This window comes from Culex quinquefasciatus, chromosome 3, assembly GCF_015732765.1.
Source record: "Culex quinquefasciatus strain JHB chromosome 3, VPISU_Cqui_1.0_pri_paternal, whole genome shotgun sequence".
NCBI lineage: Eukaryota > Metazoa > Arthropoda > Insecta > Diptera > Culicidae > Culex > Culex quinquefasciatus.
The window spans coordinates 179,719,438-179,744,240 of NC_051863.1; the positions used below are offsets into that span (position 1 = coordinate 179,719,438).

At 35.7% G+C, this 24,803-nt stretch overlaps 1 protein-coding gene across 4 annotated transcripts in view; it reads right to left on the reverse strand.

Moving 5' to 3' along the window:
- Nucleotides 1–24,803, reverse strand: part of LOC6041095 — a 466,221-nt gene that overhangs the window by 403,266 nt on the left and 38,152 nt on the right. For 3 of the 4 annotated variants that reach the window (XM_038263291.1, XM_038263289.1, XM_038263290.1), the window contains exon 1: nucleotides 22,609–23,589. The exons of the other annotated variant lie outside the window; for it this stretch is intronic. The gene's annotated coding sequence lies outside the window, so the exon portion shown is untranslated. Of the gene's footprint in view, nucleotides 1–22,608; nucleotides 23,590–24,803 lie in introns of those variants that run through there. 4 annotated transcript variants of the gene reach the window in all.

Here is a 24,803-nt window from a genome sequence, read left to right on the forward strand (position 1 = left end):
AAGGAAAGCACTTAAATCTCGAGAAAAAAATGCGAAATTCTTGGAAATTACTATTTTAATTGCAGAACTTAGCTGCTGAATTCAAGAATTTTTGTTTTGCTTTTGGGAATGTTTTTTTTTTTGTGCTAAAGCTTTTATTTCAAGATTTTGTTCCTCTCCTTTAATTTTTTTCTATATAATCAGGGGGGCAAAAAAATTACTGAAATCACTGGAAAAAAAACTTGTAAAATCGAGTATAAACTATTCTGGATAATATTATGATTACTTATGAATTTTAAATCAAACAAAGACTGCTTAATCTTTCGACAAATTGAGAATTTTGGGACCACTGACAAAAAAGTAAAAAAAAAATAATATTTTGAAAATTTTTGATAGCAGCATATCTTTTTTTAAGTTAAGGCTTGAAACTTGAAACTACGTTTTCATTATTTATGCATCCCTTTCGACCTCGATCGGAGCGAAGGATAAAACTTTAAATATATTTTTGCAATTCCGTCGTGAAACTATTTACTTTTCCTGTCATTTTGAACGACGAAATAGCCTACTTTTCTGTACCAAAAATAACAGAATCGAATAGCAACACTTTTCAAAATAAATGCTGAAAAGTTAAACTTTTCAGCACTTGTTTTGAAAAGTAACACTTTTCAACATTTTTTGATTTAAACGATTTATTGACAAAATACATGGAATTTTGACATAAAATTTCAATCAGTGTGTGTTTTTTGGAATTGCAAAAAATGTTGTATGGAACTCGTTGCAAAACTCGATTTTTTCAGCACTCTTCGTATTTATCCAACTTTTTGAACCTCGTTGGATAAATGTACGACTCGTGCTGAAAAAATCCTCTTTTTGCAACTTGTTGCATAAACTACTATTGTACCATCCTTATCTGATAATCAAGGCAAGAGTTGTTAACATATTATTACACAGAAAAAAAATGAGAATAATACATCGAATAGTGTCAAAAATGTGTAATTTTACATACTAAATCAATTTCAAAACAATATTTTGAGCTTTTACTTTGGTCCATTGGCATCAAATAGGATAACTTTTCGATTGAAAATTAAATTTAAATAGTTTTATGATCTTGCTGAAATATTGTAATAATATTTTTTGCATTGACAGTTGTTATTTTGTAAAATCTGTAATTTTATAATCGATACTTTGGTTGCAGTAAGCTTCCCAAAATGATAAAAAAAAAACAAAAAACACAGCAAAAAAAAAGTTGATTTTGGTTGGTTGAGTATTACCTCTTTTTGAGTAATTTTACCTAGAAATGTGTAAAATGTGAACCTGGTGAAAATTCATCAAAAACTGATGAAAATTCACCAGTTTCTGATGGAATAATACATATTTTTTTACCTAAAATCTGTCAACATTTTATGATGCATATTATTTTCTGTGTAAGATATCAAAATAACTCGCCTATTTCAAGGAAAATTTATCAATCAATTACCATATGTTTAACTTTTTGTCTCTAATAACCAAGTGAAATCATAATCAAATTAATCATACAAAACCAAAATGGAAGGACAAAATCTCTAAAAACTTGTAGCCTTGTAGCAACAATGAAGGTATCCAAGAATAAACCAAACTGAATCAAATCAGAAAAAGCGGAAATTACACCATACACGTGTGGCTTTTGTAAATAAACCTCGCTTGAGAGAGTGTTTTTGCTATCGCAGGAAAAACAGACCCGAAAACGTGATATCGTGAGGGGAAAGATCGAAAAATCAGAGAAAGTTAACGTGCCTAGCCTTTTGATAACGAAATAAGATTCAACAAGGGATTTGTTCTTCATGAAAAATAACTATTTTTATGGCCCCTCAAAATTTGCATTTTTTTTCGATTCAAAACAACCCCATTCCAGTAAAGTTACACGTCCGATATGTAGAACACGACTTTCATTATCTCTCCCGTGCTCGTTACTTTAAGAAAAAAGCGAACCAAAAAAAAGGGTCAAACATTTCATCGACTCACGAACATCTTTATCATCTCACCCGCGTCAGGTCTGTGTGAGGGAGAGCATTTTCCTCCGTGACCGTGACCAGAAATGCAAATTTTCTACGTGTGGAATTCTGTGCTCGTTCAATTTCCATAGCAATAAAATTCCCGCGAACAAGTGTGTGGGTGGCGGAGCACAAGAAAAGGAAAGAAAATCGCGGAAAATTCTAGGGAAAAAGTTTTGGGTGGTTGGCGTGTTTGAGGGGGGGGGCAGTGTGAGATTGCAAGATCGTGGAAAAATCCTCGCACGACTTTGGTGACAAACGAGACGAAATTGAGAAAAGAAAAGAAGAAGCTGTGCTAAGTAATATTTGTCCTGAGTGGAAAAGTTAAAGGTGAGGGTTCTATTTTTGGAATTGAATTAATATTTGAAGTTAAGACAATACAAAATCGTTGCAAATGAATCTTTCATCAATGCAGGGTGAAGATATTTGAGATTTTGAAACTCTTGAGATTGAAGGATAGCATTCCTGCATTTCCCCGTCATTCTCGTTATCCCGGGAAATTTAAAAATACTGATGGTGTATGTACATACACAGCAACCTAAGATATTTTTGTAATAATGAGATCGTAAAATTAGTTCAGTTGAGTTGCAAATCATTTTTTAGACAAAAATTTAGGTGATTTTTTTTTCAAATTTTATGAGTGATTTCAACAGTTTGAAGTGAAAAGAATCACAAAATGCTTTATACATCACTACAGTTCTAAAGTTTTTTAAAGGGCCTCTAAACATATGAAAGACAAGAGCTTAAAGCCTGCAGGGTGACCACTCAAATCCCATTTTAAAATTCCCGACTTTTTCCAGACTTTTCCAGAAAGTTGAAATAATAGACATTTCTTATCTAAAAAATGAATTCCAACAAAAAAAATTCTGGAAGAAAAGTCAATGTCAACCATCGAAAAAAAAATCTAAATGAGATTAAAAAATCAAATACTTAGGCAATTTAAGCAAACACAGATACTAAACAACAAATAAAAATACTTCCAAAATTTAAATTCATTATTATGATTCAGAGTAGAGACACAATCAATAAGTCTTTGAAAAATAATCGAAAGTTCAACAGTACTTATAACCTCCATGTTATTTTCTAAATTGGCAAACGTATAGTTTTGATACTTCGTTTCAACTGGAAATGGAAAGTTAAAGATAACTGAATTTAAAAGAATTTAGAAAAATATCAAGGAATTCATAAAAAATGTTTTTGCCGAGTTCTCTTTTTTAAATTTTTGATATAGATTTTTTTTATTCAATGTTGATTTATCTAGTGATCAGTATTTAACTGTTTTTTTTTCAGTAGAATTTCTGTTTGATATGATTTTATGTTTTCCCACTTACTTTTAGCAAAACGTTTGAAGAGAAATTTCTTTAAACATTTTTTCAATTACTCTAAATTTCTTGGATTAATGTTTTTTTTGCAATTTAAATATCTATAGTAGGAGATTACAAATACTCACAAAAAGTTCAAGTGTAACATTTAGAAAAAAATAATTTGAAATTACTTAATTAACTTAGTTAAACAATTAGAAATATTTACCAAAAAAACATTGTCAAACTCAAGTTGGAATCTGTTTTCAAATATTCAACCTATGTGACAAAATGAAATAGAATCATAGCTCTAAGCCTGCAATAAGGTTCTATTTCTATATTAGTTTATCATTAATTTTACCTGTTGTTTGATAAACAAAAACTAATATGTAGCAATCATTTGGTTCATAAAAAATGTTATGAAAATCTGTGTTAAAGACATCCAACATTTATAAAGATTTTTAATGTCTTAAACAGCTTTTCAAAACTCAAATATATTGAAATAGTGAAAACCTTAAATTTAAAGTAAGTAACTAAAGCAGAATTGAGTGAATTTAATTTGAAAATTGTAAAAAATGTTACAAAATTAGTCAAGAGTTAAAAAGTAATTTTCAAACAAGAATGCTTGGAATTCCCGACTTTTTGACATAATATCATAAATTCTCGAGTTTTCTCGATTTTCGGTGGATTTTGACGAATTCCCGACTTTTCCCCGACTTTCCCGATCTTCCGACTTGAGTGGCCACCCTGTAATAGGACATTTAAAAAAAACTCTATCAAAAATTAGCAAAATATCAATGAATTTATGTTGCCTTCCTCACTGAGGTAAGGCTATAATCCTGCTCTAAAAATGAACTTTTGAAAAACAGGTCAAAGACCTATCGACTCAGAATCGAAAACTGAACAAATGTCTGTGTGTGTATGTGTATGTGTGTGCGTATTCCCCTTGGTACTCAAAATTCTTGCCAAGTTTTCTCGGCAGTGGCTGATCCGATTTGAGTCAAACAAGTTGCATTCGATCCGGTTTGGTGCCCCATACTGCACTATTGAATTGTTTGAAGATCCGATGAGTAGTTCAAAAGTTACGTTTAAAAAAGTGTCAGAGTTGCGAATCGAGTGCTGGAATTTTGATGCCGGATGTCATTTATCTATATAAAAACTATGTCCGGATTCAGGTAATCGAAAGACTTTTCCAATGAGTCCAACACATTGAAGATCTGGCAACCCTGTCTCAAGTTATGACCACTTAAGTGATAATTATGATCTTTTTTGAAGCCGGATCTCACTTAAATGTATGTAAACTATGTCCGAATCCATCATCCGACCCATCGTTGTTTAGGTAATCGAAAGACCTTTCCAATGAGTCCAACGCATTGAAGATCTGGCAACGCTCAGTTTCAAGTTTTGACCGCTTAAGTGACATTTGTGTAATTTTTATTGAGAAATAGATAGATTTTGTGTCCAAACCCATCATATCACCAAATGTTGATAAAAAGTGAGGAAGGCACCAACCACATAGGTGGATTAAGTTAGTTTTTTTCCAAAACTTTTATGTCTATGATCCCATTCCAACTCCAAATTTGATTTCTAACTTTGACTAAAAAAATAATAATCATTATGCAATGTATTCTGAATAAATTAAATCGATTTTACAAATTTGCCAATAAAAATGTGAACTTTTATCACTAATTTTTTTGGCCCCCCTGATTTTAAGGACAATTGTGAAGGTGTGAAGGGGGGGGGAGGGTGCAATAGCCTGAGGAGAGTTCAGAAATATTTTTGTTTATTCAAAAAATGAAAATTCCCGAATAAGCTCACAATTTAATATTTTCGATATTTCAAGATTCTTTTTTTTATAAAATGCAACATTTATCTAAAAATAAGTATGTTTTGATTTTAAAATGGGGTTAAACATTCGAGTTCGAGTCAAATCGAGCCAAAAGTCTCAGTGGAAGCAGGCATATGTCCCATATCTCCCATATGTCTTCCAAAAGTAGGGGGGGCTTCAGCCCGAAGCCCACCCCGCTGACTACGGGCCTGGTAACAGGGAAATTTTAAAACTAGGCTAAACATTTTTAAAGGAATAAAAAACAAAAATTTAGCTTCTTTTGAAATGTTTGGCTAGATATTAAATAAAAAATATCGATAGTTTATATAAAAATATGCTAGAATTTAAGGAAATCGAACCCATAAATTTCGGCTTTGCCTTCCCGGTGCTTCGAACGCCTATGAAATATTTCAAGCGAAATGTTTCGCATTTTTGGTAAACTTATAATTTTATTGTATTTAATTGTTTTCGTATTAACTACAGTGTCCAAACAAACTTTAAATGAAAGTTGATGTTGGAATTCATCAAATAACACAGTTTCGACATTCATTATACGAACTTATATCCAAATAATTGATAAAACAAGATGAAGTGTCCGGGTTTCGAAGCGTCCGGGAATTCGAATCATGACGTTATATATTTTTTTAATCTTGAGAAAATATTTTTATTAAAATTTAAAATAATTTTAAATTAAATTTTATTGAGTGGTTAAAATTCATATTATAAATTTCCCTAAATTAATGTGGAAACGTCTGCTTTGATGAAATTGGATAGATTGCAATGATTTCACAAACAAACTCAAACCACCGTACGTTTTCGATTTATTCAAATTGATCCTATTATGAAATTTTATTTTAAGACATTCAAAACAAATTCAATTTTTCAATAGTGAGATTAATGCATGAATCAAGAGGAAAAAATCATTCAAATTTATATGTTTTATAAAATTAAAATCTACAAGTACAAACAAGCTGAAAATAAAATAAAAATCACAAGGTAAAATTAAGACCTCATACCCATATGAAGTACCTGACGCAGTCTCCGTTCGAGTTCTCGAGAAAAGGGATGACAAATATGCAACGCAGTGGCAGTGTAGGAAAATTTGCTTTTTCACTTTGCTGCTGCTGCTGATTCATATTTTTCCCCGCGCTTTCTCTCTGCCGGTGTCATAACCGACTCGGCTGGGAATGCATATTGGACCGTTGTCACGCAGAAAGAGTTATGATTTTTTTTTCAACGGATATGACGACGAGTGCACATCATTTTTTCACGGCTTTAATAAAAATTTCATTGTTTATTTTTCAAATAGTTCAAAGTTACCATTGTAAACGAGCTTTTTTAATATAAATCCTTGAAATATAATGAACACATTCTCAATCCCCACCATTCATTCAATTATCGAAAAATGCACTGCCAGAGTCTGGTGGAAACTCCCCCCACCTTAATCCACCCGAAACGATCGCTTAACACGACCAAACTGCACAATTTATGGCGCGCAACACTTTCGAGGCCATTAGTGGGGGGGGGAGGAGGGCAGGGCACCGGCTCATCCCATAAGGTTGGCTTTATTTTTTGCTGCCCACCCCAAACAAAGAAATTCCATAAACCCCACACCCCACCCCCATAAATTCTCACCCTTGGATCACGTGACCTGGTATCCCCTCGCCTCAAAGAAAAAAGAGACTCGAATCAGAACCGGAGAAAATCCGATTTCCATTGGCGTCGCCATTCGCTTCATTAGCATTTTTCATTTGGGCTCAGAATGTTGGGTTTTTTTTTGCACTTTTCGATTTTTTGTTTTGTTTTATTCTCAGCAAATTTCCAGTTTGGCCTGGTTTCAGTTTGTTGTTGGTGCTGCTGTTTAAATCCTTTCTCGTATCATCCATGTGATACACAGTTTTTTTTTTTGTTGGGCCACTAAATACTCATTTCAATTCATATTCTCTTTTTTATTTGTGCTTCGATGCGGAGCAAGCAGTCCAATCGATAAATATTGCAATGTTCTACAAAGGATCAAGGCTTCCATTTAGTTTGAAGAACCATCTCAACATGCAAACAGAAAAATATTAAAAATAGCAAAAATCCCAAATTAAATTAAAATGAGCCATGTTTGGCATTCCGGGTTTTCAAAGCAAAGCTCTTGGCGTACTTCCTCGTAGTTCCATCAAGGATTTTTGGGCCACTTTCCCGCGGGTGCATCAGTATGCCGATGACCTAGGCCAAAGTCTGTTTGTGTTTAATTTTATGCCAAAGCGCGCGCACACGAACCTTGCAGGCGGGGAAAGAACACCATTCTAAATGTTTTTCCTCTAAACATTTTCACTTTAGCGCTTATGCAGCAGAGTTCAAAACTGGCGTTTTCAGGTCGCGCCAAAAATCGGAACGAACGAAAAAAAATATTGGGGAATTCACCGAGGTCAGGCTAACCGTGTTTGTTTGCCAAGGATTAGAAGCTCTGGTGTGAAAAAAGGGTCCGGAGGCGGAGTGAAGTTTGAAGAAAACTTAAAATTGTACAATTCTCAGAGATTTTGACCACCTAATTTTGTTTTGCATTTTTAAATCTTATTGACAAAAATGCAAATAAAAAAAAAGAAAGTGCAAAAAATCTTTGCCCAATTATGTTTTTTTTTATCTGCGATTAAAAAAAAAGATCTACAAAAAGGTAAAAAGAATGGTGACCATTTTTTTGTATGTAAAGTTAAATTAGCAATCAAAAAGCACTCAGTGTAATTTTGATAAATTGTTCCGTTTTCTAGTTATAGCAATTTTTGAAAACAAAATTCGAGAAAAATTATAAGGGCGTCCAATTTTTCCGGGTTTTCAATTTCCCGGGAAACGGGAAAAATATTTTCGAAATCCCGGGAATTCCCGGGATCCCGAGTTTTTTTTAACAGTCATAAAATCTACGTTTTTATTAAATTTGTTATGTTTTTCAAGCTTACAAATATAGAATTAGCTCAATACTGTTAATTGGTGATAATCTATACATCAATCTAATCAAGAACAGTGATTTTTAGTTAGCTTAAAAAATATTAAAAATTGTTGTTTTTTGTTGTGCTTTTGATTTTTAATGAATAACAATTTTTAATCCAATGAGATTTAAATTATTTCATATTAAGCATCTTAACAATTTTAAAAATTTCTTTTATTTTCATATAAAATGACTTCTAATGCATAAAGAAATTCATTGAAACTGTAAAAAAAAACAAGTTACTACCCCTAAACTACGCTAAAGTGATTCAGAATTTTAAAATCAAAGATGGCGTCCAAAATGGCGGTGATGAATTATTGAAGAAAAAAGCTGCATTTGTAATTTAAAAGACCATCAACTATTCAAATTTGACTAAAATAGGGTCGCAAAACTCGTGTTTTTGGTCTTTAGTAATTTTTGGTCATGATTCGATTATCCGAAATATCATTCAAACCCGTTTTCAAGGATTATGTTTTTCTAAAATTTGTGAAGCATTTTTGTACGGACTCTTTCAACATTGCATTAAAAATGAAAAGGACAAACTAGTGATGCCAAATGTTTTATTTGGTCAGGAAAAAAGTACTCACAAAGTTTAAGCCAAATAAAAAAAAATATTTCGATTATAATTTCTTTAAAAAAATACTCATTCTTTACAGAAATGCAGTATAATTTGAAGAAATCACACTTAAATTATTTCTTTAGATTTTTTAGGTATCCAATTTATGCAATTACTCAACTTTATGTTTTTGAGTAGTCAAAAACATTTAACATGAATTCAAAAAATTGATAACGTAGTTGATACACGGAGAAAATTCAGATCCCCAAATCGCGAACAATCGTTCATGAAATAGAGAGCCACAAAAAAGTTTTAAAATTTCTTAACACGTTTTTCAAAAACGTACCATGGAATTTGAACACTTTGTTCGTGGCTCCCAATTTCAATGAATTTCATGAACGCTTGTTCACGATTTCGAGAACTGGTTTTTCTCCGTGTAGTTGGTGACACTTCACCGGAAAAAACAAACAGTAAGAGTTTGTTGTGTGAGTTTCTATCACATAGGGGAAATAAACCCATTTTAATCACACTAAGCCGTTCGACCAATTCTCATCACTTTTGCCGTTTCTGCTATTAAATCAACATTTTCAGATGTTTCAACAATGGAGAGTTGCTTGCTCACTTTTATTTGAGCTATTTATTACTTTGGAACAGTCAAAAACACTTTATATAAACTGTAATTCATGATCAAAGTGCTGATAGGCCGATAATAGAAATAGGCTGAGAAAGGGTATAGTTCCCCTACAAGGTAGAACTCCAAAACCCGTTGAAATTAGTCCGAAATAAGATCAAAAACATCCCCCTCTTTCCCCCCCGTAACAACCACAATGACGTAACGAACGACACATCCGCCGTCATCGTCGCATCGTGCGCCACTTGATTGGGTGGAGATTGGACTGTCAGTCATGCGTTAAATCAAGTTTGTCCACTTTGTTGTTGTTTTCGGCAACTTTTCTGAGTGTGTGATGAATCTTGTGCGGTGACGTAAAAATAGAGGGGGAGGAGGGGATGAGGAAAAACATCACTGAAGAAGTACGTCAAATGTCAAATAATCGACAGATTGACGTCAAAACAAAAAAAATGTTAAAAATGCAATTAAAGAATTAAAAAACAATCGTGTGAGTACATTTTTATTGTGTATTTCACAATTACTATAAAACAAGGGGCGTGCACGTGACAGCTGGAGACGACCCCTCGGCCTGCTAATTATTAGGGCAAACATGGCCGTGACGATATGCGAAATTCCAGGGAGGACGCCACTTTGGGCAGACGGAACAAAAGAGAGGACTGTTAATTATTCGATTCTTGTCTCTTGCTCTCTCTCTCTCCGATCACACCTTAAAATAGTCGTTTTGTTTGTTTGTTTTTGTTTCCTTTTTTTGGCACATTTGGTTCAAACAAACACTGCCGGAAGGTACGAAATTTGGCATCAAGGACGGCCAACATTTATCGTTGTTTAATTTACATAACTTGAGTGGCAAAAATGGTGGCATAAATATGGAAATAAAAATTCAACTTGGAGAAATGCACGTATGGTGGTCACGGAAAGGCTTTGACCCTATTTTCATCATATTTGCCGATCCTCTCTGTATAAACAAAATACGTTGGAAAACTTGTACAGTTATTCCTTAACAGTATGATATTTTGAGTCTTCGATAAAACAAAACTTGCTACTCAATTGTAAGCTAACCCTACCCAAAATGGTTGAGAAACAAGAGTGACCACTTTTTAGAAGTGATCCGAGCTTTTCCAACAAGTAGCGCACCCCCCTCATTTCTTGGTACCGATTTTTCCGAGATATGCCGGCGCCCAAAATTGTCGTTTTGGGGCCAAAATGCAAAACACGAGGGCACCGGTCACAGCGCACACTTCCAGGAAGCGGGCTCGGGTAACATTCTAAGCGTGCCCATGGGAGGGCAGGAGGGGGGGGTCATGGAGAAGGCCAACAGCGTATAAGCGATTCTAAATGGGGAAAATTTAGAGCGGGAATTTTCCACCCCCTGCAGCAGCAGCAGCAGCATGGGTGGACCCCTCGTCGTGACACCGATAACATGGTTGAGATTTTTGTTGTTTGTCGGTGACCTTCGGAGAAATTGTGTGATGTTTGCGAAATAAACTGATTTTATTTGCAGGGATAATCCCAGTTAATTCGAGTGATTTCGGAAAGGAAGTGTTTGGAGCATTTTTTCGTAAAGGCTATTTACTAACGTTTCAAAACGCATCAATTCAAATTGCCTTGAATTACACTTTTTTCCTGGAAAAGTCACACCGACCGAACCGCAATCATTTCCAGCGAAACCTTTTATGCGCTTTGATCAAATATTGATCGATGATCATTTTTCAACCCACCTTCCAAGAATTCATTCCATCTGGGAGGCCCCGGCAATGGTTCGTTGCCATGGTGTCCAGGGCAGGGCTGCCAGTCTGCCATATTTTAACCTCTCCAGTATCAACAGTACTCGAGTACTCAAACAACTCGGGCGGAAGTTGCGTGAACGAGCCCACCACCTCCTTCCAGTGTGTTTTTCCTCTGTACTCTGTGCTCTCCCTCTGTTTGACAGGAAAATGTACCCCCGAAGAAAGTGGCTCTATGTTTAGCACAAAGTGAATTTCCACAAATGCCACCGGCTTTGAATTGCCGCGTTCAGCATCCTTTGCCCTTATTTCAATTTTAGGATTACACACCGTGAAAAATTACGATTACGTTTCTACTTTTGTTCTTTTTAACAATCTACTTAGGGGAAATTCTTGTAAATTTGGCAGGTATAACACTCGCACCTAACTCCATGCAATTTGCTATTTAAACAACTTATTTTGGAAACTTTTAAAAATTCCATTCATTAATTGATTTCAGTTGAAAATGATGTAATATGAGCTGAGAAACTGAGGGCTGAATGAGTAGAAACAATGTTTTTTTGGGGAATTAAGATGTAAAAATCGAAAGATTTTAAACATGTTTTCAGCAAAAAAATATTCATTTCACAAGCTTTCTTTGATTTTTTTCTGTTCAAAAATAATTCAATGTAGCATGTTTTTCTAAATGAGCAATTCCAGCCCAAAACAGAAATTTTTTAGGTATTTTTTTCTCGACCCTCTCCGATTTCAATGAAACTTTGTAGACATGTTATCCTACGCTTAAATAAGCCATTTTTATGTATATGGAGCCAGTTTCACTCGATAATGACATTTGGGGAGGGCGTAAGTGTTTTAAATAGTTTTGCATTTTATAATTTAAATATCGCTGTATCTCGAAGCCGTTGCATCGTATCAAAAGTGGTCAAAGACAAACTTGTAGGAAATTTGGCAACGCTTCCTGAAAAAATACACTGAAAGAAAAAACACGCCACTTTTATGAGATTTTTTGATTTTTTTGTTTAAAAGTCTAATTTGAAGGTGAGCCCACGATTTTTTTTTTCATTCTAATTTTTTGTGAAAATAGCCTAAAATGTTACAAAAAGACTCGCGAAAAATGAAGGATGGAAAAATACAAAAATCATTTACTGAAGACGTTTTTTTGAAAAGTAATCTAAACGTCAAAATTTTCAAAAACAGAATACGGGAATCGATTTTTCAGAAAATTTTACATAAAAGTCTCCATATTGACCACTGTCCTAAATACAATCCTTGTAAAGTTACAGCGGTTTTAAAAAATAAAAATGTTGAAAAAATGGTTTCATTATGGTTTTTGGGAATTTCTATATGACAGACTTGATTTTTCAGTCTCGAAAATATTTTTACCGGAAAGCTCGTCCGATTTTCCATAAGATTGTATTTGACCACTTTTCAATTGGAAATATGGGCTTACAGATATAAGATTATAACATTGCTCATAACTGAAAACAGAATATTTTTTCAGTGTGGTTCATTCAAAAATGGATATTCAATTAGCTTAAATCATAAAAAAGAATTATTTTGAATAGTGGTCAAAGACAATCTCATAGGAAATTGGACGAGCTTTCAGGTAAACATATTTTCGAGAATGATAAATCAAGTCTGTGATGTAGAAATTGTCAAAAACCATAAAAAACCCTGTTTTTTCAACATTTTTATTTTGAAAGCCGCTGTAACTTCACAAGGATTGGCCTTAGGACAGTGGTCATTATGGAGACTTTTATGTAAAATTGTCTGAAAAATTGATTCCCGTACTTTGTTTTTGAAAATGTTGACGTTTAGAGCACTTTTGAACAAAATGTTTTCAGTAAATAATTTTTGTATTTTTTAGGAGATAAAAAAATAAAAAAAAATAAACGAAACCAAATCGTGGGCTCACCTTCAAATTTGACTTTTATACATAAAAATCTAAAAATCTCATAAAAGTTGGATATTTTTTTCTTTCAGTGTATTTTTTTCGGGAAGCCCGTAAAATTTCCTACAAGTTTGTATCTGACCATTTTTTGAAACAACACATCGATATTTAAATTACAAAATGCAAAAATATTTAAACCAAATGTCAATATGCAGTGTAACTGGCTCCAAGTACACGAAAAAAGATTATACAAGCTTAGGATAACATGCCCACAAAGTTTCATTGAAATCGGAGAAGGTCCGGTACAACCGATTCCCTATTTGACATGGAATTGCTCTAATATATTTTTCGTTATTTTTCACAATTTCTAACAAATTTAATGTTATGTTTATGACGTTTTCACAAAATTACGCAAGTTTTCAGTTTTTTAGAGTTAATTGTAAATGTTGACATGTTTAATTCATGAGTAGTTCTTAAAAATACTTTAAAAGATTTTGGAAACATTATTTTAAAGTCACAAGAATTCTCGAGAAGTAAAAAAAAAGAAAATTCTCTCAAACTTCAGTAGTTTCTATTTTTGTATGATTGATTTACACTTTTTTTATCGAAACCTATTTTTTAACACAAAATTTTGGATGAAGCTCTTAAAAATAAGTCAAAGGGGGAACTGCACGAAAAAGGTTGAGAACCACTGACTTAAAAACTTCATTTTTCTTCAATTTTATTACTTGAAAGACCCATATCTCACCAATCAACGGAAGAATCAACATTGTTTAAAAAAGAAAATTGAAAAAAACTTTCTTAACTTTTGAAATATGCTGGACAAAGGATGGACAATATTTTTAAAATTTAAAAAATAAAATTTCTTTGAAAATTCTAACCTAAACATGACTTTTAAAGAAGTTTTTTTTTTTATTTCAAATGCCTGTTTTGTGGAAATTTTCAATACTTTGCAATTTCTTAAACCATGCTTCAAAATCGTCCGTCCAGTTGGAACTATTAGTGCACTTAACCCTCTACTGTCCAAATTTGTTGTTCGAGATTTTTTTTTATTTTTCCCGTGTTCAGGAAGTCATCTTGAGCAACTTTTGTTCTACGAAAAACTTAACTTCTCTTCTTTTATGTTTTTCTTGTTTTATTTTTAGTATTTAAATTTGCATTTATCATGTTGAGTTTATGTTTGTTTTTGATAGTATTTGGCCTATTCTAACACCTTCTATCATTACTTTTTGCCTATCTAGTTATTTAATGTTTTCATTTTTTTTTTTGCATGTTTTTCACATTTTCCGCTATAGAATGATACTATTGTCATTTAAATTGTAAATAGAGGCATAGTCTGGGATACTACAAAAATTTAAACATACTTATTTTTACTTAAAATATATGAAATGTTAGTAAAAACACATCCAAAGTGATTCCTTAAAAAATGTAATTTTAAAAAACATTGGAAAAAGCTCATAAAGCAAGTCAAACATCCAACCCTAAAATTTTCTAAACATTTAGAGTTTTTCTTTCCCATGCTTTTTAAATATCAAACATAGGTTGAAAATTGATTTTTTTGATCGAAGCCCGTCTTAAGGCGGGGTTGGGTTGTAGAGGGTTAAAGATATGAAAAATTGAATAAATCAAAAAATTAATAAATGATCAAAATCTTTCAAAAAAAATTTTTGCAATATTTTTTTAAAATGTTTTTTTTATTAGAGTGTACTTTTGTTTGAACAGTTTCAATCATAACCTAGACCAACCCACCAAAACGAACAGAACTTCCTTTCTCAAGATACAGATTTTAGAATATCCACAAAGCACTTTTCTATGAACAACCCCCAAAATTGGCGTAGAAAATTGTATGGGAAAACCGATGATAAAAAGTAGCATTCGAACATAAGGAATCGACGAACAAAGTTCAGCTGAATAAAATACATAAAAAGTCGATTTGCGAAAACGCCAAGAACTGCTCATAAGAATCAGTTATATTTTCTCTGTGTCTTAGTTCAAAATATCCCTTTCCAAAAATTCCAAATATTTTTACGGCTTTTGACATTGAAAGCGGAAAATGTGTGTGCGGTGCGTGTAGGTGTTATAGGTAGTGATGAATGAGTTGCCAGAGGTGCCACGAAATATGCCGAGTGTGTTTGTCGTTTTATTTATTTACTCTTTCCGGCGTCCGCCCAACCAAATCCAGCAGTACTCAAAGCATTACCCAATTTTAATAAATTTTCGCACGTCAGGCAGATAAAACGAGCAAAAAAAATGCGGGGTCCTTACGGTGGGGACCTAGAATTTCTTTTTTCATATTGATTTATGTGTCGTGGAAGAAATTCTGCCTATGAATAAATTAACCACGAACAAACGTGTTATTTTGAGGGGGGGGGGGGGGGGGGTCCACTTCTTGGAACCTGAAGAAAGCAGCAGCACATGCGGCCACAATAATGGCCAATTTTGGGGTTCTGCGTTGAAATGGGTCACGGTGGCTCCCCCTCCCGGTTCGCGTACGGAATCGTTGACGGATGTTTGGGACCGGAAATCAATTCGAACAAGAGTAAGATCGGTGAGGAGGGGGTGGGGGGACAGAAAGAAATGGAATGAAAAATCTGACGGAAAATTGAAATTTGATTTGCCGAATCCGTTTGATTGAGTTGCTTCCCCGCTGAATGTGGCTTGATTGGATTTGAGAGGAAAATTCTCTGAAACAGTGAATTGAATTGGGTTTTTATTTTGAGGACTGGTCGTAGGTGAGCTCTGTTCAAATATAACGGATGTTTATTATTATTTTTTCTAGTTTACCAAGGATACAAATAGAAACATCGTTTAGGCTCTGATTACTTTGACAGCTCAATACTTCATTTATTGATGGAAGTTTTACCATCCTCACGGAAGTATGGATATAGTCTTGCTCGAATAATTACCTTTTGCCTTTCTTACTAAAGAAAGGTATAGGGTTTGCTTTTGGCTCCGACGCCAATTCAAGCTTCGTTCCCAAATCATTTCTCGAGAAATATTCATTCGAAAAATCTGCAAAAAATCATGGACGATCGATTTTCGACGCCCGATCGATTGACAATGGCAGAATTGGTCTACCTCCAATATCCGAATTTTGGCGCTTGATTTACTGTAGAGCACGCGTGACGTCCGTGTGTGGTAAAAAGTGCTCAATTTTGTGGTAGGGGTTTCTCAGAGCCCACATTATGGATTTGAGCTCTCTTGGGCGCATTTGAAAGGGGATGTGCTGAACCTGAACCAGTTCCATACCAAATTTGAATTTATCCATTTTTTATGGGGACTCGGAGTGTGTTTTCACCAAATCAGGCGGTTTTCAAATGAAAATTCGGTCGAAAATTGAAGTATTGAAATCGTTTATTTGTCCAAAAAATTGCATTTTCCCAGCCCTACATCCTCTCAAATTTTCATCCATGTCGGTAATGTGGTTCTTGATTTACAGCTTGTGGACTAATTCACTGTAAGGGGGAAAAACCCCTAAAAAAGGTAAAAACCAATTTTCACCAAATGCCAAAACTATTCCTTTGGCATTTTATCTAATTTTTTTTTCTCCACATCATAATCTAGACCATACTCGTTGTTCTGAAACAAATTTGACCTCATTCGGATTTACCGTTCAGATTTTAGAAAATTTCCATTTTTGCCTTTCTTACTAAAGAAAGGTATAGGGTTTGCTTTTGGCTCCGACGCCAATTCAAGCTTCGTTCCCAAATCATTTCTCGAGAAATATTCATTCGAAAAATCTGCAAAAAATCATGGACGATCGATTTTCGACGCCCGATCGATTGAAAATGACAGAATTGGTCTACCTCCAATATCCGAATTTTGGCGCTTGATTTACTGTAGAGCACGCGTGACGTCCGTGTGTGGTAAAAAAGTGCTCAATTTTGTGGTAGGGGGTTTCTCAGAGCCCACATTATGGATTTGAGCTCTCTTGGGCGCATTTGGAAGGGGATGTGCTGAACCTGAACCAGTTCCATACCAAATTTGAATTTATCCATTTTTTATGGGGACTCGGAGTGTGTTTTCACCAAATCAGGCGGTTTTCAAATGAAAATTCGGTCGAAAATTGAAGTATTGAAATCGTTTATTTGTCCAAAAAATTGCATTTTCCCAGCCCTACATCCTCCCAAATTTTCATCCATGTCGGTAATGTGGTTCTTGATTTACAGCTTGTGGACTAATTCACTGTAAGGGGAAAAACCCTAAAAAGGTAAAAACAATTTTCACCAAATGCCAAAACTATTCCTTTGGCATTTTATCTAATTTTTTTCTCCACATCATAATCTAGACCATACTCGTTGTTCTGAAACAAATTTGACCTCATTCGGATTTACCGTTCAGATTTTAGAAAATTTCCATTTTTGCCTTTCTTACTAAAGAAAGGTATAGGGTTTGCTTTTGGCTCCGACGCCAATTCAAGCTTCGTTCCCAAATCATTTCTCGAGAAATATTCATTCGAAAAATCTGCAAAAAATCATGGACGATCGATTTTCGTCGCCTCGTCGCCTCGTCGCCTCGTCGACAAGTTGTCAAGTTGAGCTTCACATGCAGAGCTTCACATGCAGAGCTTCACATGCAGAGCTTCACATGCAGAGCTTCACATTCAGAGCTTCACATGCAGAGCTTCACATGCAGAGCTTCACATGCAGAGCTTCACATGCAGAGCTTCACATGCAGAGCTTCACATGCAGAGCTTCACATGCAGAGCTTCACATGCAGAGCTTCACATGCAGAGCTTCACATGCAGAGCTTCACATGCAGAGCTTCACATGCAGAGCTTCACATGCAGAGCTTCACATGCAGAGCTTCACATGCAGAGCTTCACATGCAGAGCTTCACATGCAGAGCTTCACATGCAGAGCTTCACATGCAGAGCTTCACATGCAGAGCTTCACATGCAGAGCTTCACATGCAGAGCTTCACATGCAGAGCTTCACATGCAGAGCTTCACATGCAGAGCTTCACATGCAGAGCTTCACATGCAGAGCTTCACATGCAGAGCTTCACATGCAGAGCTTCACATGCAGACGCGAGCAATGCTGGCGCGTATAGAGTTTTGATACTAGATTACCCCCTTTTAGTGCAAGTTTCTTTATCGATTGCTCGTTCATCACACATCGCCTATCATTATTTTCTATGCTAAGCTTCAGTGAACGCAAACTTGACGCAAGCAGCTATCTGTTCTGAAGCCTCATGCTCATTCTTTTGCCTTTCTTTTTTTGTTTTGCTCATTCTCTCATCGAACTCTGAGCGAAAGAATTTCTGGGAAACGTCTAAGCTTCCCATGTGCCAGTGACAACGCACATCGCGGGTTTGGTTTTCTAGCTTCGGTACTAGCCTTTTTTGTGTATTAGTATTTTTGTTCATCGTACCAGCGCACCAAGGTGGTTTATTCGGTACGTTTGCGTTTGTCGTAGTGAAGTCCCACCGAGCGCTCAGTCGTTGTATGCTTCCCAATCCCAAAACGCCTAAATGCTTGCTTATTGAAAGCTCACAATTTTGCCTAACGCCTAAATGACAGTTTAGTGAATTACAGTAGGCGTTTCAAAGCTTTCAAGAACATTTATGCGGCTTTACCGTTACATCGTTGTTTACAACACGGCAAATTCTCGGGTGTTGAAACACTTTCTGCCAGTCATTTTGTAACCACTTTAACTCATTGGAGCAAGACGGAATTATTTTGTTTTCTCGTTAATTTTAAATATTTTGAAAAGTGCAAAAAACACTCAGATAATACGAACAATTTAGCGATATGCAGAAAACATTACGAACATCGCAAATTGTGAGCTAATTCTCTGCCTTAAAAATAATTTGTTCTGATTTTAAAAATCGAAAATGCTTCTGTGCGAGCACAGCTTACAACCGGCCATGGCAAATGGGGCAAAAACCAGCGCTTTATAAGTTATGTGAAAAATAAGGTTGAGTTTAGAATTGTATTATGAATGGACCATTCATTCTTTATTTTGCTATTTCTTTGAAAAAAAAAATCAACTGCCGTTAACTTCCTTTTGTAAGAAAGGCTCTATCTCACCCCAGGTGGGATTAAATCGGGTTTTTTACATTGTTTTGATTGACTCATATTGTGAAATAATGCAGAAAATTTTTGATATCAATTCTTGCCAAGTAGATTGTTTTGCCTTTCTCACCTTACTGAGGAAAGGCTATAAAATCACTCGAAAAATGAACTTCTCAATTCGACCTCCTCGACCCACCTTTACGTATACATATCGACTAAGAATCAAGTTCTTCAAGTTCTGAGCAAATGTATGTGCGTGATTTTGTCTGTAAGTATGTGCATCGAAAAAATGCACTCGATTATCTCCGGACTGACTTTAGGCTGGGCTCATTCGATCCGTCTTGGTGTGCTACAAGACCCTAGTTAATATTATGGAGTTTTGTAAAGTACTTCAAAAGTTATGCTAAAAAACGATTTTAGCAAAAATCCTAAAGATTGAAAAAAGGGTGGTTTTGGTGGAAAACCCACCATGTAATACATTTTTCTAACGAGGTCACTTAAGATCTGGTAACCCTGTCAAAAGTTATAAACAAGTAAGTGTTATTTATACACATTTTTGAGGCCGGATCTCAGATATTTTGATGAAAACGTTGTTGTATACATTTTTAGAAAGGTAATCATGAGACCCTTCAAACGATCTGACAACCTTATCAAAAGTTATGAGCACTTAACTGTTATTTAACACTTATCAGAGGCTAGATCTCAGATATTGTGAAGAAAGTACGCCCAAAAGATTGAAGATCTCATAATCCTATCAAATGAAAAATATAACTTTTTATATTTTTTTTAATTAGCTTTTTTCAATTGGTCTTATTTCTTAATTTTTAGGGCCATTTTAAAGATGCGGTGACAAAACCTTTGAAAACTACAGAACAACTGAAAATTTCTTAACTAGATTTTGGAAAACATTAGTTGTAGTTTTGAGACCTTGATTCGGTATTTGATTTCATCTCTTAACTGCATGTTTTTTTTTCTTAAAATTATTTTTGCAATTTGTCTTACGAAATACTATAGCAAAAACTACCAATTATAAGATTACTATAAAGTATTTTTAGGGTCATCTTTAAGCTAGACGAATCAAACCATAAAAACGAAAAAAATGTGGTTCGATTATCCGAAGTGGTTTTATTTCGACGACTTTTGATAATAATAATTTGATCATAAGTTGGAATGGAAAAAGGTTTGGGTGCACTCCTTATTCAATCATACGGACTCCCAGGTTCAAGCAGAAACTTTCAATAGAGACCACAAAAGACCTGAGGTTCATTAAAGTGGATGATTTGATTGAGCAATATTTTATACATGATTGTTTTAAAAAATATATAGATAGATTTATTCAAAATATTTTTGATTTATTAAATTTTGTCCACGATAAGTTTATTAGTTTTTTTATATAAGGATTATTAATAAGCAGTTTTGCCTTCCTCGCTGAGGTAAGGCTATAATCCTGCTCTAAAAATGAACTTTTGAATAAAAGCTCCTAGACCCACCTTCATATACACATATCGACTCAGAATCGAAAACTGAACAAATGTCTGTGTGTGTGTATGTGTGTGTGTGTGTATGTGTGAGTGTGTGTATGTATGTATGTGTTCAAAAATCTTGCCAAGTTTTCTCAGCACTGACTGAACCGATTTTGATCGAACCAGTTGCATTCGACTTGGTTTAGGGTCCCATACATCGCTATTGAATTGTTTGAAGTTTCGATAAGTAGTTCAAAAGTTATGTATAAAAATGTGTTTTCACATATATCCGGATCTCAATTATATGCATGTAAACGATGTCTGGATCCATCATCCGACCCATCGTTGGTTAGGTAATCGAGAGACCTTTCCAACGAGTCCACAACATTGAAGATCTGGCAACCCTGTCTCGAGTTATGACCACTTAAGTGATATTTATGTACTTTTTTGAAGCCGGGTCTCACTTAAATGCATGTAAACGATGTCCGGAACCATCATCCGACCCATCGTTGGTTAGGTAATCAAGAGACCTTTCCAACGAGTACACATAATAGAAAATCTGGCAACCCTGTCTCGAGTTATGACAACTTAAGTTATATCTGTGTACTTATTTTTCTGGACCTAAAAAATAGCTGAAATATGTGTCCAAACCACTCATATTACCCATTGTTGGTAAAAAGTGAGGAAGGCATCAACCACACAGGTGGATTGAGTTAGTTTTTTAAATAAAATTGTAGGGGAAAATAAGGCAAGTGTAACAAGCTAAGAAAATGCTCGTTAAAACCCATTAAAGACGTTAAAATTCTGTTATCGCAGGTTTTTCAATTTTGAAAATATTTTTATCCAAATGATCGAAAAACGTCACATAGGTTTTAGTAGGAAAATGAAAGCTCATTGGAAAACACTTGGAAAAACTTACTTTTCTAAACTTCAATTTCTTGCCAGGATTTTCACAGTCAACAAAGTTTAATTTTGGAAGGTTGAAATTTTGGTTGGTTGAATATTATCTCTTTTTTGAGTAATATTACCTTAAAAATTCCTCCGAAACAGATGAATATACATCAATTTCGATGTAATATTACACATTTTTTTAACACAAAATCTGTCACCATTTCCTGATGAATATAACCATCATTTTTTTCTGTGTATCTAAGCAACTGATTGTTCGATTTCCCTGCTGAATATACAGATTTTTGAATGCTTACGTGCAATTTTTGTTTGGCCATCTGCCAAAATTGTGTGGACTATTAATTATGCAAAATTATTGTTTTGATCATAAGGAAGCCCCCGACATTTTTTTTTTTTTGCCAAAGCAGACAAATCAAGTTAAAATAATGTCTGATTTGCGGGAGCATTACACTACGCTGTATTCTTAAGGTCAGTTAAAAACAAAAGTAACAGACAGGTTTTGGCCAACCTGAATCCTACGATCGTTCAATACCTCTGGTTGGGAACTGGCGTTCAATAGTTGCTTCAGATCATATTCGAGAGAGACTCTTCCACAGTCATATCAGTCAATAAAAAATAAACAAATGCGGAATTCTTCTTGTTTGATCAGCTGAATTAAGAAAGAATTCAAAATAAAGCAAACGCTCCATTCTGTTTGGCTCGCGCCATTTTTCCGTTCTTCAAGGTTTCAACCAGTTCACCTGAGTACATATTTTGCTCAATTTCGCTTAAAACATGTCAAAGTCCAAAGTGTTGAAGCCGTGCTTTCACGCCTCAACCGGCCGAAGTTCAACGCACCACACCACCATAATATCTTTGACCGACTTTGGCAGGTCGTCTAATCTCGTGTGCAGTTCAGCGAACTGCATTCGAATCCGGTTTTGCGTTGATGCACTGCACATCTTCAGTCCAGCCCCCCGATGCGTTGACGGCTCTATGGTCAGATCTTGCGACATTGAGCTACCACGCGTCACACAAGGTTTTCACTTTCCGTTCCCGTCCAAACAAGATAATCCAGCTGTTGTTTTGGCATTCCTCTAGTGCAGGCTACACACTTTCATAACACGTTTTGTTGTTTTGACGCGGGTTCAACGCATCGCGAACACACTTAAAGGGCCGTCGTCGATTAGCATATATCTATTGACCACCTTGGCCCATGTTTCTTCTTCTGCTTTTTACACTTGTCTTGTCTTCGCGACCAACCCGACCAAAACTTTCACGCACCGCTCGGAACACGAAACGCACAGACGGTGTTGTTGCTGGAACTAACCTTGAGCAAGAAGTTTTGCACCACCCCCAGCTTGAGCAGGTTTGGACTCGATGAACACGCGCGCACCCGCGTTTTCCGTAACGCTCGATTGCTCCGGGGCCTGGGTCCGGTCTGGACCCTGCTGGATGCTGGCTGCTGCACACAGGTGTCCCGTCGACCCGTCGCGTCAACACCGGGATTTTCGAGCAATCCGAAGTACAACCCACCTTTGGAGCACGTTTTCGCTCTCAATCTCTCACGTGTGCTCTCGCTCTCCAGCAGGTCAACTTAGTGACTCGAACTAGGCGGTGGAGAGCGCCGGAGAATCGCTGAGAGTGCTCACCTTCTCCGGGGTCCACTACACGCCAGTGTGTGACGTACCAGACCAGATCTGTGCGTGTGAGCGTGGTGGATTCGGGCCGTAGATATCTCGTACACAGAGTGTAAGGAGACGAGAGAAGTAGCAAAAAAAAACCTCTTCACTTTTGCATATTTGTGCTTATTTTATGTCTAAATATTTGTACACATATAACATCTTCAGCCTGCGACTGTGCGGGAGGAGCTTGACCGCTAAGAGACAGACAAAACTGGGGCCCCCGAACGATTGATATGGTTATCCGAACTGTGCCCCCCCAAGAGGTCCCTGGAGACTGTGTCCGCAGACGAGACACTACACACTACCAGCACATCTCAGCGAAACTGCAACTTTCCACCTTGAGCTGGGCTATCCACTATCCACAAACAGCGCATACACTGCTACACCAGCTCAGACCAGCTATCCAGGTGTGTTCAGAACTGGCCCCAAACACCGGAAAACAATCCGGACTTCCAGCCCTCGAGCCAAGATGCAGCTCAGGAAGATCAGCAGCGCCCAGAGTACAGAGGCTATCCCAGAGTGGCAGCTCGCGCAACGACAGACGGCACGGCACGATACCAGCGACACGATACGAGCTGCTGCTGAACCGTAACGATGAACGCGCGGAGAGAAACTGCCTGAAGACGGTCGAGCAGACCAGGTTGAGACCAGCTCTCCGAAAAAAAAAGCGCAAGTATTGGTACACACTCTGCTATGAGCAAGACTGGCTGCACACAACACAACATCATCGAGAGGAGCCTGGCTGGGTGGCACACTCTGGAACATCTTTTGCTATTTGGTGCGGGGATGAAGGGGAGTCATGACAACATAGGTAGGTGTACCGATGTAGTTGTTGGACCGCCAACTTGGATGGGGTCCAGAAAGTCCTGTTTTGACGGCGGCGGCGGCGGCGGCGACGACGACGTATGGGATGCGATGGGATGTGGGGAAGAACGAGCAAGGACTGGGCAGGGGTTCCGCGAGGGTATTCGGGGAGTTAGTTTAAATATATTGAATGGAAATTTTTTTGTTGAAATTGATTATCCAAATATTTATTTTTATTATTTTATGATTTATTTAGTTTATATGTTACCTATGTGTTCAGCAGCATTTTTTTTATTCTCTTTAGTAAATAACCCAAAATGACATTCACTCTTCTAAAAACACTAAAGTTTCACTCATTTAAGAATTGTAGATATTCGGATTTTTGTCAACACAAATAAATAAGAAATCATGTAACATCTAATATATTTTCAACAAATATTTTGTCAGTTTCCTATCTTCTGTCTAAAATGGTAAAAAAGATAAGGTACATATATAAATTGTATTTAAAATGCAAAAAAAAAATACGTACACAGAAAAAATAATGTAAATTTGGAAGCTGTAATTTTGGAAGGTTGAATATTACCTCTTTTATGATGTAATTTTACCTCAATTTAGAGTGAAAAAGTGACATTACACCAGAATAGTGGTAAAATTACACATTTCCAGAGGTAAAATTACACCTTTTTTCTTACATAAAAGATGTACCCCTTCCCAGATGTAATATTACCATGATTTTTTTTTCTGTGTAGAAATCGTTTTAACTAGCTTAAAATCGATTGCACAAGATTCCAACTATTTAACACTCCATTCCAGATAATCAAATTGTTTTTACATCAGGGAATGAGTCTATCTCTCTTAGATCAGAAAAAATGTGTTGTTTTTCCTCTAAAAAACACTTTTAGTTGAGGTAATATAACACGATCAAAGATTTTATATGAGCTATTTCAGCTATTTCAGAAATCTTAAGCTGAGAATGAATATTGGGAATTTACTCAGTATCAAAAATCATGGAGATATCACATCTGGGAATCTATCC